Below are 5,571 nucleotides of genomic sequence, written 5' to 3'. Positions count from 1 at the left end.
GAGAGACAGGAGGAAAGAGAGCGAGGAGGGAATAGAAAGTAGGGAAGGGAGAGAGGCCAGTGGAGATGCCAGTGGAGTTTAGTGAATTGTGCAATAAGGAAACCGTGAAGAAAGAGATATGTTTAAATGATAAACTAATACATAGGTCTATATTAATACATTTGTATGCTAGCCTGTATATAAGGCTATATATTATGCTACTACAGTGAATCATGCTGACCACATGTGCTATGCTACAGACAGAGACAAAGAAAAATATCTGCTGGAGATTACCCTTATCAATAAGTGGCTACACAGATTTAGTCACTCATTCCGATCTGATCTTGTTCCATGCTGCTCTGAACTTGCTAGTCATGGCTGTATCGGAGGGATGGATGCCTTTCCACAATGTTATTAATTTATTTCCTGGGACAACGTGGTGTAGGTGGCCGTTTCCTCCTCTTTCCTTTCTCTTTCTTCCTTCTCCTCTCCTCCTTCCTCTGATCCCTCGCTCCCAGTCATGGTTGGCTAATGGTTAACCAGCATAGCCATCCTCTCCTCCTTTCTTCTCCCTCCTCCTCCTCTTCTCCATCCTCCTCCCTCCTCTCCTGCTTCCTGTGGTCCCCCCCTCCCAGTTGGCTAATGATTAACCAGTCCAGCCGGTTTGGGGATGGATGGATGCTATCTGAAATTAGACACTGCAAATTGTTACACACAATGCAAAGCAATTAATAACAACATTGCAGAAAGAGATGGTCCTCTAGTCTATCCAGCAGGAATGTAGCCTGGCGGAATCAGCTTGGTCTTGATAGCTCACCTTCTGTTTCACTTCAAATTTAACAAAACGTGAGTGCAGCGGTCAGTCTGCATTACCAGGCTAGGATAAATGTATTCTACTTTCTCAAAGGTAGTGCATAATGTAGGGAATAGGGAACCATTTGGGATGCAGAACATAAATTGCAGACATAAAATGGGAGCGGCCTTGTCATTCTATTCTGCATGAGATTCTCTCTATATCCCATATTTCAATCTGCAGTATAGTGAAACCTGACAACCACACACTAGACTAGCTCCTCAATAGAACTGCACCCAAAATGGCACCATATTCCCGATATAGTGCACTACCTTTGACCATAAAGCTCTGGTGAAAAGGAGTGTACTATATAGGGAATAGGGTGCCATTTGGGACACATCTTAGGACCCATTCAGGCAGCCTTCCTGAACACTGATTGATTCCCAAAACTAAATAAGAGGATCAATAAGGACCATCATCGCCCATCGACAGACAGGCAGGCCTCCTCCATGGAAAACACAGACACACACCATCATGGAACGCCTATGGCAGCATCCCAAATGGCAACCTATATACAGTAACGTTGGGGAATGTGGTGCCATTTGGGAAAAATCTCTTTCATCACTGAACAATGGTCTTCTATCTCTGTCTCAGCCCACAGCCTGCTAATCAATACACACTGACAGAGAAGGAGCAGAGGAGATGAAACCTCAAGGCTATATAAACAGGGATAGAGAGGAGGGATCTAGGAAATGTAAGCTAGCCTAGGGATTAGGGTTAGGGGTTAAGGTTAGGGTTAAGGTTAGGGGTTAAGGTTAAGGTTAGGAGTTAGGGGTTAAGGTTAGGGGAAAGGTAAGCTAACATGCTAAGTATTTAAAGTAGCTAAAAAGTAGTAGTAAGTAGTTGTAAACTTCCTAATTAGCTAAAATGCTGAAGATGTCCGTGATGTGATTCGAACATGCAACCATGCCACAGGGGCACGTGCCCCTTCAGATTTCTCCTGTTAAAAAAATTTGAACAATTGTTGTTGTTGTTGTTTCTCTTTAATACTACTAGCCACCTAGCAATTTTATGAAGTAGGCTTTAGCTAGCCCAGATAGATTCCCAATCGTCCAACCTCATAACTAGCTACCAAGAAGCCATTTCAGGCTATCAAGATAGAGTAGCTAGCTTGTCTAACTACAGGTAACTGGCAAAATAAAGGAAACAAAGTGTTTTAATAGGGCGTTGGGCCACCACAAGCCAGAACAGCTTCAATGCACCTTGGCATAGATTCTACAAGTGTCTGGAACTCTATTGGAAGGATGCGATACAATTCTTCAAATTCTTCTTCTTTTTGTTGATGGTGGTGGAAAACATTTTGTTTGGCGACAATCCAGATTCTCCCATAAGTCTTCAATTTGGTTGAGGTCTGGTGACTGATGTCATGGCATATGGCTTACATCGTTTTCATGCTTATCAAACCATTCAGTGATCGCTCATGCCCTGTGGACGGGGGCATTGTCATTTATTTGTTTATTTTTTTTCACCTTTATTTTACCAGGTAGCCTAGTTGAGAACAAGTTCTCATTTACAACTGCGACCTGGCCAAGATAAATCAAAGCAGTGCGACACAAACAACAACACAGAGTTACACATGGAATAAACAAACATAAAGTCAATAACACAATAGAAAAAAAGTCTATATACAGTGTGTGCAAATGAGGTAGGATAAGGGAGGTAAGGCAATAAATAGGCCATAGTGGTGAAATAATTACAATATAGCAATTGAAAACTAGAGTGATAGATCTGCAGATGATGAGTGTGCAAGTAGAGATACTGGGGTGCAAACGAGCAAAATAAATAAAATAAATAACAGTATGGGGACGAGGTAGTTGGATGGGCAATTTACAGATGGGCTGTTTACAGATGGGCTATGTACAGGTGCAGTGATCTGTGAGCTGCTCTGACAGCTGGTGCTTGAAGTTAGTGAGGGAGATATGAGTCTCCAGCTTCAGAGATTTTTGCAGTTCGTTCCAGTCATTAGCAGCAGAGAACTGGAAGGAAAGGCGGCCAAAGGAGGAATTGGCTTTAGGGGTGACCAATGAAATATACCTGCTGGAGCGCGTGCTACGGGTGGGTGCTGCTATGGTGACAGGTGAGCTGAGATAAGGCGGGGCTTTACCTAGCAAAGACTTATACATGACCTGGACGAATATGAAGCGAGGGCCAGCCAACGAGAGCATACAGGTCGCAGTGGTGGGTAGTATATGGGGCTTTGGTGACAAAACGGATGGCATTGTGATAGACTGCATCCAATTTACTGAGTAAAGTGTTGGAGGCTATTTTGTAAATTACATCGCCAAAGTCAAGGATCGGTAGGATAGTCAGTTTTACTGGGGTATGTTTGGCAGCATGAGTGAAGGATGCTTTGTTGCGAAATAGGAAGCCGATTCTAGATTTAATTTTGGATTGGAGATGCTTAACGTGAGTCTGGAAGGAGAGTTTACAGTCTAACCAGACACTTAGGTATTTGTAGTTGTCCACATATTCTAGGTCAGAACCATCCAGAGTAGTGATGCTGGACGGGCGGACAGGTGTGGGCAGCGATCGGTTGAAGAGCATGCATTTAGTTTTGCTTGCATTTAAGAGCAGTTGGAGGCCACGGAAGGAGAGTTGTATGGCATTGAAGCTCGTCTGGAGGTTAGTTAACACGGTGTCCAAAGAAGGGCCAGAAGTATACAGAATGGTGTCGTCTGCGTAGAGGGTGATCAGAGAATCATCAGCAGCAAGAGCGACATCATTGATGTATACAGAGAAAAGAGTCGGCCCGAGAATTGAACCCTGTGGCACCCCCATAGAGACTGCCAGAGGTCTAGACAACAGGCCCTCTGATTTGGCACACTGAACTCTGTCTGAGAAGTAGTTGGTGAACCAGACGAGGCAGTCATTTGAGAAACCAAGGCTGTTGAGTCTGCCAATAAGAATGTGGTGATTGACAGAGTCGAAAGCCTTGGCCAGGTCGATGAATACAGCTGCACAGTATTGTCTCTTATCCATGTCGGTTATGATATCGTTTAGGACCTTGAGCGTGGCTGAGGTGCACCCATGACCAGCTCGGAAACCAGATTGCATAACGGAGAAGGTACGGTGGGATTCGAAATGGTCGGCGATCTTTTTGTTAACTTGGCTTTCGAAGACCTTAGAAATAATGGCCTGCACAGCATTTCATACATGACCCTAAGCATGATTGGATGTTAATTTCTTAATTAACTCAGGAACCATGTTTGGAAGCACCTGCTTTCAATATACTTTGTATCCCTCATTTACTCGTGTTTCCATTATTTTGGCAGTTACCTGTATCTTAGCTGTCATTCCTGCTGGCAAGGTTGGTAGACTTTAGAAAAGCAAGCAAAAACTAAGTGTATTGAATAAGACTCACATTCCTTTAAATCTTTTACCTAGATTTTAGCAGAGATGCAGAAAAGCACATTTAGTTTCTTTAAAAAAAGAACCACCAGTCAGGAGGATAAAGACAGCTCAAGAGGTCCAAATCAAATCAAATACTATTTGTCACATGCGATGAATATAGAAGACGAGAGAGGACGAGGAGACGGCTATGATGGTTAACCATTAGCCAACCGTGACTGGGAGCGAGTGACCACAGGAAGGAGGAGAGGAGGGAGGAGAGAGGAGGAGACGGCTATGCTGGTTAGCCATTAGCCAACCATGACTAATGGTAATCTTAGCTGTCATTCCTGCTGGCAAGGTTGGTAGACTTTAGCAAAGCAAGCAGGCAATAACTAAGTGTACTGAATAAGACTCACATTCCTTTAAATCTTTTACCTAGATTTTAGCAGAGATGCAGAGAAGCACATTTAGTTTCTTTACAAAAAAGAACCACCAGTCAGGAGGATAAAGACAGCTCAAGAGGTCCAAATCAAATCAAATTTGATTTGTAACATGCGCCAAATACAACAGCTAACCTTACATTGAAAAGCTTACTTACAAGCCCGTAACCAACAATGGAGTTTTAAGAAAATATGTTTTAAAAAAGTAGGCGATAAGAAAAACAAGTAATTAAAAAGCAGCAGTAAATAACAACAGCGGGGCTATATACAGGGGGTACAGGTACAGAGTCAATGTGCCCGGGCACCAGTGTCGAGGTAATTGAGGTAATATGTACATGCACAGTTGAAGTCGGAAGTTTACATACACCTTAGCCAAATACATTTAAATTCAGTTTTTCACAATTCCTGACATTTACTCCCAGTAAAATCCCAGTCAGTTAGGATCACCACTTAATTTTAAGAATGTGAAATGTCAGAATAATAGTAGAGAGAATGATTAATTTCAGTTTTTATTTATTTCATCACATTCCCAGTAGGTCAGAAGTTTACATACACTCAATTAGTATTTGGTAGCATTGCCTTTCAATTGTTTAACTTGGGTCAAACGTTCTGAGTAGCCTTCTACAAGCTTCCTAGTTGGGTGAATTTTGTCCCATTCCTCCTGACAGAGCTGGTGTAACTGAGCGGGTTTGTAGGCCTCCGTGCTCGCACACGCTATTTCAGTTCTGCCCACAAATTTTCTATAGGATTTAGGTCAGAGCTTTGTGATGGCCACTCCAATACCATGACTTTGTCCTTAAGCCATTTTGCCACAATTTAGGAAGTATGCTTGGTGTCATTGTCCATTTGGAAGACCCATTTGCGACCAGTCTGGCTCTTTTATAGCGGTTTTGGAGCAGTGGCTTCTTTCTTGCTGAGCGGCCTTTCAGGTTATGTCGATATAGGACTTGTTTTATTGTGGATATAGAT

Source organism: Salvelinus namaycush, chromosome 7 (genome assembly GCF_016432855.1).
Source record: "Salvelinus namaycush isolate Seneca chromosome 7, SaNama_1.0, whole genome shotgun sequence".
Classification (NCBI taxonomy): Eukaryota; Metazoa; Chordata; class Actinopteri; order Salmoniformes; family Salmonidae; genus Salvelinus; species Salvelinus namaycush.
This window is presented reverse-complemented; position numbering follows the sequence as displayed.